The sequence below is a fragment of the Ambystoma mexicanum genome, chromosome 4p (assembly GCF_040938575.1).
Source record: "Ambystoma mexicanum isolate Mex_15411 chromosome 4p, UKY_AmexF1_1, whole genome shotgun sequence".
Taxonomy (NCBI): domain Eukaryota; kingdom Metazoa; phylum Chordata; class Amphibia; order Caudata; family Ambystomatidae; genus Ambystoma; species Ambystoma mexicanum.
In genome coordinates, this window is record NC_090927.1 from 256,475,504 (window position 1) to 256,491,126 (window position 15,623).

The following is a 15,623-nucleotide window of genomic DNA, read 5'->3' on the forward strand; positions in this document are numbered from 1 at the left end:
TCGGACTCCAGAAATCTGTGACGCCAGTATGGGAAATGAACACAGAACCTCATCTCAAGTTCATCGCCTTGGCGCTACACTACAGTGCAGGTGACTGCTAATGTGATGATTGTCGGACCCTCAGCTTTCAGGGAGCACAGTGTGATGTCACTTGGCATTCCTTACCGAGTGACAGCTACTAGGTGATAGCAGTGTCTATTTTCCTGCAGTGACAAGCGACAACAGTATTCTTGGTGGTAATCCAGGGTGGGTGCCTAGGTCTGTCAGCGCCACCCCATGCCAGTGGGGAAGAAAGACGTCAGGCAGGCAAGCTCATCCTAGTGAGTTCTGAATCCTGACTCAGCTTCTTGGACCTTGGCGTGGGCCGGATGGGCATTTTGATCAGTGTATGACCAAAGTAGTAAGCTCACAAATGTTTTAGGAGAAATTAAGTTTCCTTGTTCCATAATGCTTTCCATGCCTATTTGGTAATCACAGCCATTTGGCCAATCACTACTGATCTGTTGGCCCCAAATGCAATTGTTATGGCAAATGATTATTCACTGGGCCAATTACTTCTGCTTCAGATTCCTATTTGAAGTATGGCCTTACATCTTCGTGTAGTATCAGGTTATAGTGCATGTTCTTAATTGACATTCACAGGATTTCTTGAATTACTCTTACATCTCTCTGGTGGAGACACCAGCCCATCCAACAAGTGAATAAATGGATGAATGGTTTATCTGTTAAAATCGAACGTATCAGCAGCTGCAATGTGATTTAGCAACATTGCAGTCACAGAGTAACATGTACATTCATTAAACTGCATACTGGAATCTAAATTATTCAAACAGACAGGGGATGCCTGTAACAATGGGAACCCAGAGTTCAAGTTATATATAACTGGGTATCCCTTATGCCAGAACTATAGTGGTGTGTATGGTGGTCTACAAGGAAATAACTATAAATGCCAAACCTCATGTGATGTACTATTATTATCAAACTACTTTATTGCGAATCCCAGAGCTGCCAAAGCACTTTGTGTATTGCTTTCTAGATATGGAGTTTTTACTGACAACGTATGTTGGGCCCAAACCTGAATGCCCTTCTGTTCTCTGGTGGGAAGTGTGAAGGGTCAGAAATGTGAGGTGGATAACTTTCTGAAGGTTTTGCAGAAGATGCCATTTTATTAACTTGAAAGCTTGGATAAACGCCTCACTATCCCTATCCTGAGGATTTCCCTGCCTAACATAAAGAAAACACTCCACCAAAAGGTATCTGTCCCTCACACTTAATCATGCAACAACTTAACAAGGTAATATATGGCAGTTCAACAGAAAATAATGTAACAGTTAAATTCACATAATAACCCTGGTTCTCCTTCTAGTCTGGGTGAATTCCCTTTCCCCAGATGCAAGCAGGATATCGTTCAATAGTTCCAAATAAAAGTGAAGGAAATCCTGTCCTGTAACAAAATACCACTTCAGTTCTCTTTGCTCCAACTTGATAACAAAAAAGATCAAAAATTGCCTTCAACAGTTCACGAGTATTCAACAAAGTACTCGCGACAAAAATCTTGTAGCACTTCTTTTCATCAATATAGAATAGTTCCTTAGTTCAGTGGTTTAAATGAAAAGGTCTTTGCCCGTGTATTTCTGTAACAGTTCACAAAACCACTTGATTGACAGTATTAAATACTTCATTCACTGTCTTCACTCCCAGTCTGACAGTCGGGTGGAGAAAATAAAGGTTCTTGCTGACAAGCCATTACATATTCTCGTATTACGGATAATTCCCTTCCTTGAGGAAGACAAACACTGCGTCTCATCCCACAAAGTCCTCCTGTTCCCCTGGGGCCTTTCTCCTCCCAGGTGATCCACCAGGCTAATACCGCTTCGGAGTCAAGATCAGGAAGTGTCTGCCTTTCCCTGGCCACCTGGGAGGAGACTCGGCAGGGTTTTTATGAGGACTCTGCAGGATTCATCTCAGAAGGCTTTCTTCCATGAGGAACAGACATACCCCAATAGGGTAGGGTGGTTGCTAGGTACCTCAAGGGAATCTATGCAACACAACAGGGAAGTCCCACTAGGAGGAACACTACTGAAGTGTTTGATCTAAGGCAGACAGGAGACAGGGGGGTATAATATAGCCGAGGAAAGGATCTGTACACTGAAAAATGTGCTCCACCATCTTAAAAATGCTGATGCCACATCTCCTGTGACTCCTAACCTTCTGCAAACATGGCATTCTGGAAGTTGACATCACCCTTGTTACAGAATAGTTTGTGGACTTGACTAGAATCACATACTTGGCATAGGATGACATCTAGTGGTTGGTGCGGAGTATTACATGATTTATTCTCAATTTTGAAAAAGAGGATGTTGACAGGGTGTGTATCTAATACTATCCCTACTGACACATGTACATTACCCATGATCCTTAACACATTGAGGTCCTCAGATTGTTTCTTTTTCCGCCATTGGGTCGGTCGCACACTAGCTGAGGCATCGACAGAATAACCCGCTGCCGCGGCGGAATCTAAGGCAGAGCAGGACAGTCCTGGCTTCATTAGTGATGCCGAGGAGATATCCGAAAGGGAAACTGAGGATTCACGAGCACTAGTCCCTAGCTCTGAATGGCAGGTATTGCACTCTGTTATGGAGGCTTCCGCTAGTGACAAAGGCAAACCTATAAGGCACACGTAGGGGTCCGGCACAATGTATAGTACGCTGACGCCAAGCAAACCGAAGCATACTGTTTCTCACAAACACACAATGCCCAATGCACCTGTTTCGATGGCTTTGTCGAGAGGCACTAAAACTTCAGTGAAACACGTCCAATCAGCAGACGGGTCCTAAAACCTCTGCGCCCAGTGGTGCTCTCTCGGCACATGTTCCTAAAACCACACACATGCTGAGTATGGCTAGTTCCATTCTGAAAGTATCTACACATATACATAAACTGCATGCGCTAAAACAAAATGTTTCCACAACAGTAGAGATACTTAAGTCCGGGTAAAAAAGTGGCACCACCCCTTTAGTAGAGGCACTAAAAAAGCCAAGACAAGCACAGGGGACCGGGGAAGTGGTTTTTCCAGTACAAGACACTCCGTCTAGTGGTGCTTGGTCTAGAGATAGGTATGAAAAAACACTTGACACAATGGCTTCTTTCATGGAATTTCTAGAAAAACATCCCATTAAATGAAAACATGTTGTACAATAGGAGAAGGGACCGCCTCCGAAAACAGCTAGAGTAGAACCCACTCACTCTTATGAGGAGTCCACAATTGAACTGGATGCCTATAAATGAGGTTTTTTTGTAGAAGACCCATGCACTGAGCCAGATGTCTATACTGTTTCATCACCAGACATCATTGATGATACCAAATCTGCATCACCCATTGATGATGATATTCTATGCAATGACTAGCTGTTCCCGGCATAACATACACCATTCTAGCATATCTTAAAGGTCAATATCAGTCTGTAATTCATAGGGTCACTTCTGTCCGCTTTCTTAAACATCGGAATTACCACTGATCACTTCCAGGAAGGGGGCATAGGTCCCTGTGATTTATTAATGGTAATTGAAAAGGCTAAACTTATCAGATGAATAAGAGGTATGTGCGGTATAAGAACAGTAAGTCCCATCGATCACACAGGCCTCCCTGATCTGTCTTTGTAAATGTGTAATTGTCAAACTTGTTGCATTGCAGAGTCTGTGTGATGGCATAGGATTGCGTAGTAGCATAATTACAGCACCTACTTTCAGTTTTAGCTCATGAGGAGGCATTTGTCCTACAGCGTTTCGCTCTTTAGAGACTGAAGCGTTGAGCCAGTAATTAATTGTTCATTGACACTAGAACCACTGTGCCTTGTGTGAAGAGAAGTGGGGGTGGAGAGAAGTACACTTCAAATGTTTGCGAAGGTGAAGGTAACCACATAGAACTGTGTTCATTCTGTTTATTGAAATGGTAGCTGTTGTTGAAGTGGGTGCACTTTGCCATTTGTACAGCAGAGGACAACCGGGCACTGATAAATTGCATCAGCTCAGTACGGAAACATACCTAAGCGTTTATAGATATATATATATATCGATAAAGAGACTTTGTTAAAGGGACGTTATGATTAAGTTGCGGTTAATAAAAGAACAAGTTACTTACCTGGTAACGTTCGTTCGATGGGCTGTTCCGACGACATATTCCACATCTATGACAGGTAATCACCACAGCTGTGCTGCTTCGGAAACATTTCTGCATCCTGCGTTGATACGCTGTCGTCGAGGGCCTCCGTCGAGCCGATGTCACCGGATGTTACAAGTAGGACGCACAACGCCCGTAGCCTCAGTTGTAGTTTTTTCCCAGAACGTGTGGCACCAATCTTCTGCCAGAATGACTACAGAAAGCCCTGCGGAAACGAAAGCTGCAATCGCATAACAAATTCTGTAGAGGGGCAGGTAGGGAGGGAGCGATGTGAAATACGTCGTCGGAACATTCCATCGAAAGAACGTTACCAGTTAAGAAAGTAACTTGTTCTTTGAAGGGATTGGTTCCTCCGACGTATTCCACATCTATGACAGACTCCCAAAGCAGTACCAACGTAAGGAGGTGGGAAAGGATTTAGAATTTTAGAATGCCCAATTAAATCGCAGAATAGAGGACCGCCTTGCCAAAGGCCAGATCTTGCCCATGGATAGAATCCAAGGAGTAGTGTTTGACAAAAGTATGGACAGAAGCCCATGTGGCTGCTTCACAAATGTTACAAATGGGAACACCCCTCTGCAGGGCAGTAGAGGCAGCCACACCCCTAGTAGAATGGGCCCGTAAGCCTACCGGAGGGTCCTTACCCGCCAAGCGGTAACATTCAGAAATTGTCACGATAATCCATCTAGACAAAGTCCGTTTAGTAACAGCTTGACCCAAACGCCTTCCAGCGTATCCAAGAAAGAGCTGACCCGGGACATGCGTGAGATGTAAAGCTCTCCTAGGATCCAACCTATGGAGCCTCTCCTCTTCCCTACCAGGATGCAGAGGAGGATAGAACGCCGGAAGAACAAGAAATTCCGACACAACTTTCGGAAGAAAAGGACTAACCCTAAGGACAACCCTGTCCTTATTGAACACCGTGAAGGGTGGCTGAACGGAAAGTGCCTGCAACTCACTCAATCTGCGAGCGGAAGTGACCACAACTAAAAATACAGTTTTCAAGGTCAACAGTCTCAAAGGGCAATAATGTAAAGGCTCAAACGGAGCTCCCATGAGGAATTTTGGAACCAGGTTCAAATCCCAACCAGGCACCTGGAAAGGTGACGGTGGAAACACATTAGTGAGCCCTTTGAGAAACTGGGAAATTAAAGGAACACTTCTCAGACGAGCGCTTAAATATGGACAGCGCCACCAGGTAACCCTTAATGGTACCCACTTGCAGGCCCTTGTGGGCTAAAGAAAGCAAAAAAGACAGAACCACAGGAATGGCACATGAAAAAGGATCCACATTCACCAGTTGCAGAACTTTCTCCAACGGCAACCGTACAGGGACTTTGTTGCGGGTCTTCTGGCCGAAAGCAACACCTCCATCACGTCTTCAGGAAGGTCCCAATCCTTATACCTCAACCTTTCAGAAGCCAAGCATGAAGGTTGAGGGACTTGACCTCTGGATGGAGAACCTGACCCCCCTCCCGTGAGAGCAGATTGTCTCGGTAGGGAAGACGGCGTGGAGGGCAGATGGACATGTCGAGAAGGTCCGGGTACCTCGCTCTCCGGGCCCATGCCAGAGCATTGAGGATCATCCGGGAACCGAACCTCCATAACCTCCACAGCACTTGCGGAATGACGGGGACTGGAGGAAACGCATACAGCAGTGGGAAGGACCACTCCACTACGAACGCGTCCCCTAGGGCTCCTCTTGGAGAAAATTTGCACGATCAGAATCTTTCGCACTTGCGGTTGGCACTGGTGGCGACGAGATCCACTTGTGGGGTCCCCCAAAGGGCGAGAATCTCCTGAACCAGCTCCCACTCGTGAGAGACCGTGCTCTGCCTGCTCAGAGCATCCGCTGCCACGTTTTCATCTCCTGCCAGATGAACTGCCGAGATCGAAATTTCCTGCTGGATGGCCCAGAACCAGAGCAGAATCGCCTCTCTGCACAGAGGGAGAGACCTTGCCCCCCCTTTTTGTTGAGGTAGTGCATGGCCAATGTGTTGTCCATCAGAATCAGGACATTCTTTCCCCGCATAGACGGCAGAAAAGCCTTCAGGGCTATCCTGATGGCTCTCAGCTCCAGCAGATTGATATGGAGTCTGGACTCCGACGGAGACCAACAACAGCTGACTGTCAACTCGTTGGCATGAGCTCCCCACCCCGCGAGGGACGCGTCCGTCACGATCGTTACCTTCGGCCAGGGTAGCCAAAATAGAGCCCCCTTCATCAGATTGCCTTCGCCGGCCCACCACAGAAGATCCTGTGCGACCTAGGGCGGCACCTGAACGGGATCCGACATTCTGCCGGAGTACTGCGACCACTGGAGCTTGAGAGCCCATTGCAGAGATCTCATCCGCAACCTGGCCTCTGGCACCAGAAGAATGCAGGATGCCATGAGGCCGAGCAACCTCAAGAACTCGAACGCCGGGAGACTCTGGGCATGTTGAAACTTGTGCACCATCTGCAGAATGTGATGAGCTCTCACCTGGGGAGGCGAACACTCCCCCAGGGATGTGTCGAGCACTGCTGCGATGTACTGGAGCCTCTGAGTAGGTGTCAAGTAGGACTTCTTTAAGTTGAGGGAGAAGCCCAGTTTGTGAAGGGAGTGGCAGCTGACTGACAGATGATCCAGGACTTGCTCGGGAGAGCGCGTCCTGATCAACCAATCGTCCAGGTAGGGGTAGACGTGAATCCCCCCTTTCCTGAGATACGCTGCCACCACCACCATGAGCTTGGTGAAGACCCTTGGGGCGGGGGTCAATCCGAACAGCAGGACACGAAACTGAAAATGCGAGTTGCCAACCGCGAGCCTCAGGTACTTCTTGTGCTTGGGATGAATCGCCACATGAAAGTAAGTGTCCTTGAGGTTGAGAGACACCAACCAGTCCTGAAGTTGAAGGGCCGGGAGGACTTGAGAAAGAGTAACCATCTTGAACTTGTCCTTCCTAAGGAGCTTGTTCAAACCACGCAAGTCCATGATGGGTCTCAATCCCCTGTCTTTTTTCGGGATCACAAAATATGGGGAATACCAACCCTTGTTCCTCTCCGCTACAGGCACCAGTTCTATGGTGCCTTTCTCCAGCAGGGATTTGATTTCCTGCGCCAGGAGCGGATCCGGACTCTTCAAAGAGAGAGTCCCTGGTGGATTGTCGTGAGGCCTCTGCCGGAAAGGAAGACATTAGCCATCTCCAGAACCCTCACATCTGAAGTAATGGCATGCCATTCTACAAGATGCTGCCCCAGCCTCCCCCCCCCAACCGGCGAACCATGGGACATGGCCTCATGACTGAGCTGAAGCGGTTGCGGCAGTGCCTGTGGGCAAAGAGGCAACTGCCCGAGCACCCTTGGCACCTCGAATACCTTGTTTTCCACCTCTGGCACACCTACGGTGGCCCCTTTGACTTGCAGCTCCCCTCGATCTACCAAAGGAAGAGTATTATAAAGGAGCCTCCCCTCCATTGCTGTTCCCTAGGACGAAAAGGCAGAGGTTGGCGAACTGCAACCTCTGAAGGCTCTCGTCAGCCTTGCTGCCAAAAAGATATTCACCATCAAAGGGCATGTTGAGAAGCCGGGCTTGTACGTCGGGAGCAAACCCCGACTTCCGCAACCACGCAAATCTGCGCATTACTGTGCTCGCTGCCATGGACCGGCTGACACAATCTGCCATGTCCAGACCCGACTGAACGGATTCACACATGGCATCCTTGCCATCCTGAACGAGAGCAAGAAAACCATCCCGTTTCTCCCCTTCGAGAATATGTTCAGCCGCCAAAGACGCACAATTCCAGAGTGTGAGTGAAACGTGCTAAGGCACACACAGAGTTGGCTGCCTGTAAAGCCATACCCCCTGAAAAAAAACCTTTCTTCGCCCAGCCATCAAAACGCTCGTCGTCCCCATCCGGAGGGATGGTAGGGTACGACGCCTGCTTTGCTGGGTCCGTAGCTTCCTGCACCACCAAACCCTCTGGAGTGGGGTGCGTAGTCCAGTAGCAGGGGTCGCTACTGGCTGGACTGTATTTATTCAGCAAAGACTTGCTCACTGCCGGGAGACTCTCCGGAGCAGTCCAAGCCGCCACCACCCTTCTCTGTAGTCGCCTGTACGAGGATTCAGCATGCGTACCAGGCTCAGGCCTGCCAAACTCAACCTCCAGGGAGGTATCAAGACCACTGGCGTCGTGCAAAGACTGGCTGGAACAAATCCCTGAAGAGGGCACAAACAGGCTCAAATACAGGCCTTACCGACTTCTTCAGGGCCTTCCTCAGAGTTTCCACCGACACACGGGGTACCTCCGGTAAAGCCTCCACAAAAGGCGTCGAGGGCATCGATGGATTCGATGTCGAGCGTGACGCTGATGGCTTTGACACAGGCCTCGAGGGCGAAGCCCTGAGCGTGTCCTTCGAAGGGCTCGGTGCCGATGGCGTCGATGACTTCCTCGGAGGCGGAGCCTCGAGAGAGTCCCTCGTCGGACATGGCACCGATGGCGTCCACGTCTTCTTAGAAGACCTCATAGGATCCACCGGTCTCTGGGGCGTCTAGGACCTGGAGCGGGCATAGCTAGAGCGATCCACCTTGTCTGATCGGGACATCGAAGGCTCTCGATGATCACGCCGACCACCCGAGCCCGAAGGCGTGTGAGCGGTGGCCCTAGCACGTTCCCTACTGGCTTCTTTCGAAGGCGCGGACAGAACGGAGCCCTGCGATTGGAAAATCGCCATCATCTCCATACGAAATGCATCCCATTCCGCAGGAGAAGAATGCTTGTTTGGACAAGCAACCCGCCGATGGGCGGAGCCCTCGGACGGGGAAGGCGACTGGTGACGGCGCTTCCGCAAGTGCCTCGAAGAGGCAGAGGAATGGCGGGACCCACTCCGGGACCGAGACCCCCTGGACTTATGCCGACGACACAGAGAGTCGCCTCTCGAATCGTCTGTCAAAAGCCCCGCGGATTTCGACTTTCGGGGCTTGGACACCCTACCGACAGAAAGCTTCTTCCGCTCCTGCAAGGCATTCGATGTTAACGACTGGCAATCGTCGCAATCATCCGTGGCATGGTCCTCACCGAGGCACCAAAGGCAGGCATTGTGCGGGTCCGTCAGCGACATCTTGGAACCTCAGTCCCAACACTTCTACCCCGCGGCCGTGTTTCAAGAAGAAGACGAAGACATGATATCTTCACAAACAAACAATTTCGAAGAACTGATAGAAGTACTCAGAAGAACCGAGGCATGCCGACATCTCTGAAGCGAACACATTTGTGGATAAAACAGAACTGTGGCTACGGGCTTCGTGCATCCTACTTATATCAGCCGGTGACGTCGGCTCGACGGAGGCCCTCGACGACAGTGTATCGACGTCATCGACGCAGACGCTGAAAATGTTTCGAAGTAGCACAACTGTGGTGATTACCTGTCATAGATGTGGAATACGTTGGAGGAACCAATCCCTTCGAAACCTATCATATTCAGTGAAAAAACGTTAAAGGGACTTTATGGTTCAGTTGCCCTAATAAAAACCTAGCAAATTTAGTCCAAAAACTTTGTTAAAGGGACGTTATTGTTACTTTGCACTAATAACCTGTCCATATTATGGTTACAAGTCAAATCGAAAAACCCTGGAAATTCGCCAGTTATGGTAAGCTAAGCAACCATAACTTGCGCCACCACTGTGCACTGCTAAGACTAACACCCATGTCATCGAAGATGACATCACAAATGTCATTGAAAATCCGTCCAGCGGTTTGGGCTGTAGGCGTGAGCAAAGTTTTTCTCCATTCAGTCTATGGAGAAAAAAAAAGATTTGGGGACACCTCCCCCCCTATAACTTTGCCCTCATGGGACGAAACCTCTCCAAACTTTGCACAAAAAAAGATCGGAGCGGCCCATATACTTTTTTTTGCAGTTTGGTGAGGATTTGTCCCGGGGGAGTGAAGTTATAAGCCACCCAAAAGGTGCTCTTCCTATGGGTTTAGCAACTTAACCGTAACTACATGCCCGCTGCCGCCTTAATATATATACATAACAGTTAATTTGTGTGTGCGTGTATATATATATATAATTTGTTTTTCTTTAAAAGGCTGGCGATTATTTCAAAATTGAAATCAGTTGAAAGGAGATTACTACTCTCCCTTTCAGTGCCAGCCCTAACCAGAGCATTTAACCCTTGTATTGAAAAACGATTTGTCTGCGCATACAGACCCCCTTTTCATCAAGAGGCATCTCAAACCAGATTCTCTGGTTGTCACTACTACCTGCAAGAGAGCTGGGACTCCCTTAGCCACATCTGACACTCATCCTGATGAGGAGAGTAAACAGATCTACGCCTTGGGGAAGAAGATGGCTACATCAGAAGCTTTCCAAATGCGAATCACCAATAGTACTACTCTTATGGCTAGTTTTAACAGGCCAAATGGGACCATGTGGAGGACTTTGTTAGCAGCATCCTTGAGCCTCTTGGGTCTGAATTTTCTCAAAACGCTAAGTGAGGGCAAACGAAGAGCAAACACCAATTTCAGGAATACACTTGATGCCGCTGAGACCGCTGGTAGAATAGTAGCAGAGGGTAAACTAATCAAAAGATGTGCATGGCTAAGAAATGTGTGTTTTAGACTGGACACTTGGGCCATTCTGCAATAAAAGCCGGACAAGGATGATGTCTTGTTTGGGACTGCGGTAGATTATGCTCTAGAAACTTTAAAGAAAGAGCATGAAACCCTAAAAACTTTAGGACACATTTCAAATAAACCCTTTCAACAAAGAGGTTCATATGCCAACTGCTGTAGTTTTCGTAGCCAAGGTTACACAAAATACTCAGACAAATCTGGCTATAACTCCGGAGAAGGCTCCAGCCCATGGTATTCCAACCAAGGACAATTGTTTGCATTTCAATCAATGTTTTCCAGACAATTCAGAAGGGAGCGTAGAAGAAGTAGAGGCCAAACCACTCATGGTTGACTTCTGCCACCAAGCAATGACTCCTGATTCAGGTCCCCTCCGATATCATTCCAGTAGGGGAGGGGGTCACATTACACTATTGGTTCACGTATGGGAGGGTATCATGACAGTCAAGTAGTTGTTGTTAACAGTAAGAAACGAATATTGCGTGGAGTTCAAAGAACTACTGCGCGATCATCCACCAAGAGCCAAGTGGATACCTTTAGAACACAACATATTCTATAAGCCGAAGTAAGTGCACTTCTAGAGAAAGGAGCCATAGAGCTTGTCCCACCATTGGATGTAAGCAAACGTATTTATTATCTGTACTGCCTTGTTCCAAAAACCAAACGCCTAGTACTCGTTCTGAGACCAGCCAGCACATATATCAAACCTCAAAAGTTCTGGATGACAACATTGCAGAAAGTCATACCTTTGCTCAAAGAGGGGAGGCTACATGACGACACTAGATATGAAAGATGCATCATTTCATATTTCAATGCTGCCAGCACATCAACAATATCTAAGGTTCAATGTAGGGTTGGCGCACTATCAATTCAAGGTACTTCCATTCGGGATCACATCAGCCCACCAAGTGTACACAACGTTACTCGCAGTAGAAGCGGAGAAAGTGTACCCTTAGCTGGATGACTGACTAATAACAGGAGGGACACCGCAAATATGCAACACAATACACAGAAAACAATACATCTTCTGCATCAAAAGGGCTTCTCTATCAATGAAAAGAAGTCAAGCCTAGTACCCAGTCAGGAAAAACTGTTCGAGATGGTCCCTGGAATGCCCCTCTGGACTCCTTATAAACATGACAGCCCGAACAGTCAGAGATGCAAGGTGTCAGTCACTGTTTGGAACGCCCCAGGAGGGACAGTGACAAATACATATGCAAACAGATATTCTCTCAGACCACCATTCAAACCCTATCCAGCTAACGTCATCATGGCTACAGGTGCCCCGACACTGATCATGGACCCAGGTGCCTTGCTGGACCTGATTGACTAATGACAAATCTCTAAATCTGCTGACGTCATTAGAGACACCACAACATAGTGATGGTGGCCATGAAGCAAACTCTCATCCATGCACGAAGTTACACGGACACACAAAGAATATGCTTACACAGTTCTGTAGCTTCGAGGACATATAAGATATTGTTGAACACTTTTATTATTTTCTATCCTTAGCCAAATGCAGAAACGCAAGGAAGCAAGAGATGCAGAGCAAGCTTGCAGCAGCTTATTGCAACTAACCATATGGAACTGCAGGATCGTATAAAAGACCTGGAAGGACCAAAATGCTACTAACCTATAAGAAGACTAGCACAATATAGACATAAAGCAATCATAGCATAATCATAGAATTACATGAAGCCACAGGCCTCAGAACGAGAGATGAAGCAAAGCGGAATTAGGCTGCACAAGGCCAGGGCTCGCAGCCAAGATCAGAGACGAACAGAACATTCCTAAGCCTCTGAGGCAAAGAGCCACCTTCAACATAGCAGAATAAATCCTCACTAATTGCAGACCAGAAAGCTACATTTTGCAGTCTTCACCCACGTGGTGCAGCCGAACAATATCCATTTACCTGATGTGTGAAGATGAGCAGTTCCCAGTGAAACAGACATAACGCGATATATGTGTTTTACAACGTTGCAACCCTGCAGGCACTCTCAAAGGCAAAGTGGTAATACTGATGGCAACAATGGGGACACATAGTTTTGCTCATCACCTTGAGAAGGTGCATGGAGCGCTGGGAACAGAGCTGAGTCCCAGACCTGGGGAGATTAGCTCCAGCCAATCAGGGAACACAAATCCAGGGGTGGGTGGCAGAGGGCAAGGGCCAATGGTAATCCTGCAACAATGTAATAGATTGTTTCTGGGGAAGGTTCAGGCAAGCCACTTTACATGAGGGGGCCAGTCACAGAACATCTATGTGCCGGCTATAGGTAATACCACTCCAATCACGCATGCTCTTAGGTTTTTGGGGAAGAGCCCTGATTTGTTGTGTCAGACTAACAAAAGCCCCTGCCACAGGCTCAGGAGCTGTCATTGCTGGAGAATTCTGATTTTCGTTTATGATCCCAGTCTGTTACGGAAAATAAAGGACAGTTCTAACTTGCCCTTGGCTTAGTCCTCCATTTGTATGGCTGGGGAGGGTTTGTTGGGCACTGGTTGTTCTGAATGGTGACTGTGTGGTGTGAACCCGGTCCCCTCTGGCATACCTATACAAAGTGGTAGCAGAGGGATGGGGAACTATGCCCGTTCGGCATAGAGCCGCCTCTTCTGTCGCAGTCCCTGGAGGACTGTGAGGTGCCCCACAGAACCTGAGACCATACAGGAAGTGCACTCCTTGCAGAGGCCATCATGAGCCGTCTTGGGAAATATCCTGCTCGCGGTCCGTGCGGAGCCTGGCAGACCAGAAGGGTGGTGTGGCAGTTTCGGGGAGAGCTGGTGGCCGAGGAGAGTCAGTGGCTCATGGAGTGTAAGTATTGACTCAGCCACACAGCAATTGAGGAGGGGTGGTAAAGAAATGTTTGGTGTGGCGTGGTGATCAGTATTGTTGAGTATTGGTGTAGTATTGTCGAGTAGCATGAAGTATTGTGAAGTTTAGTGGAGAAAGGAGCGGAGGTAGATCATTTCTTTGGGCTATGGGAACATTCCAACTTGAGGTAAAAGGTTGAAACGAACAGCCTAGACTATTGACTTGGGGGTACAGATGACAGAAGTTATGTAAATATTGGATTTCCTGTGGATAGGTCATTTTAGCTCGAATCATGGATGATGGTATCCTCGTATGTAAGGTTTAGCAAATGGAGCTAGCTTAAATGGCAGAAGGTGTTCTGGTTAAGTCTTGCTGAGGCGTTTTATCTATAAGGTATTCCCTGTTATGAGTCCGGTCAACAGCCTTGGGTATATGTCGGGGGGTTTGGAAAATATCTGTGTATTGACGAAATATCGTTGTGATCTCTGTTAGTAATTTCTATCATTCCTTTATTTGGTACAGAGGTGACGTCGCTAGGGAGGTCTGTGTATAGGACTAGGAGAGCACGAGGAGGTGCAGAATTCAGTTTCGAGGGGATTGGGTCCTCCGACGTATTCCATATCTATGACATGTAATCACCACAGCTGTGCTGCTTCGGAAACTTTTTCGGCGTCTGCGTCCTGCGTCGATGACGTCGATGCGCCGCCGTCGAGGACGTCTGACGTCATCCGATGTGATAAGTAGGACGCACGACGCCAGTAGCCTCAGTTCCGTTTTTTCCGCGAACGTGTTGCTTCGTGTTTCTCGGTTCTTGCCTCGGCTCATTGGAGTTCTGTTCTTTCTGGTTCTTCGAACCTGTTCGTTTGTGTATATTCCTTCGACGATGTCTTCCACTTCGTCTTCAACCCCGCGTCCGGGCTTCAAGAAGTGCGGGGAGTGTGGGTCCAAGATGTCGGTGACTGACTCGCACGATGCCTGCCTCTGGTGCCTCGGGGAGGCCCACGACACGGATGACTGTGTCGACTGCCTGTCGCTCACGTCCAAGGCCTTACGCGAACGTAAGAAGAAATTGTCGGTAGGTCGGGTGTCCAAGCCCCGGAAGTCGAAGTCGGCGGGGCTTTCGACGGATGATTCGAGGGGTGACTCTCCGCGTCATCGTCGGAAGTCTCGTCGGTCTTCTTCTAGGAGTCGGTCTCGCCACTCCTCAGCCTCTTCGAGGCATTCTCGGAAGCGCCGGCACCGGTCGCCTTCCAGGTCCTCTTCAGAGGACTCTGCCCGGCACGTCGGTTACCCCACCAGCCGTGCGACGCCGGAGGAATGGGCTTCCTTCGGGAAGAAGATGTTGGCGATTCTTGAGTCGCAGGGTACTCAACCGTCCGCGCCCCCGAGTGGGGTCGGCCGTGTGAGGTCGAGAGCCACCGCTCGCAAGAGTAGTCGGCGCGAGTCACGGGAGAGGTCCCGTTCGGACAAGGAGGCTCGTTCTCGCCGTACCCGTTCCAGGTCCCGGTCCTCGACGCGATCGAGACCGTGTGCACCTGTGATGTCTTCGAGGAAGACATCGACGTCTGAGGCGTCGAGGGCGTCGACAGGCTTTCTCGAGGCTCCGGCTCCGAGGAAGTCGTCGAAGCCGTCGACAGTCAGGTCGTCGAGGGACACGCTCGGGGCTACGGCTTCGAGGGCTGTGTCGACGCCGCCGATACTGGAGGCGCTGCATCTGACGTCGACGCCGATTTCCTCGACGTCGACGCCGATCCTCTCGGCGCCGTTGCCGGTTTTCTCGGCGTCGGCGCCGATTCGCTCGACGCCATCGACGCCTTTCGTGTCGGAGGTGCCCCGTGTCTCGGGTGTTCCCCCTAGGAAGGCTCTGGTTAAGAGCAGGCACTCTCGGGTGCCTTTCCACCACTTGGATTATATTTCAGAGGCGGATGAGGATTCGGATGGCCTGGTTCCTAGTCAGGTGCCAGATGACATTGTCTCGGGCCATAGTCAATTTGACGATTTGAGGCAGTCGCTGCAT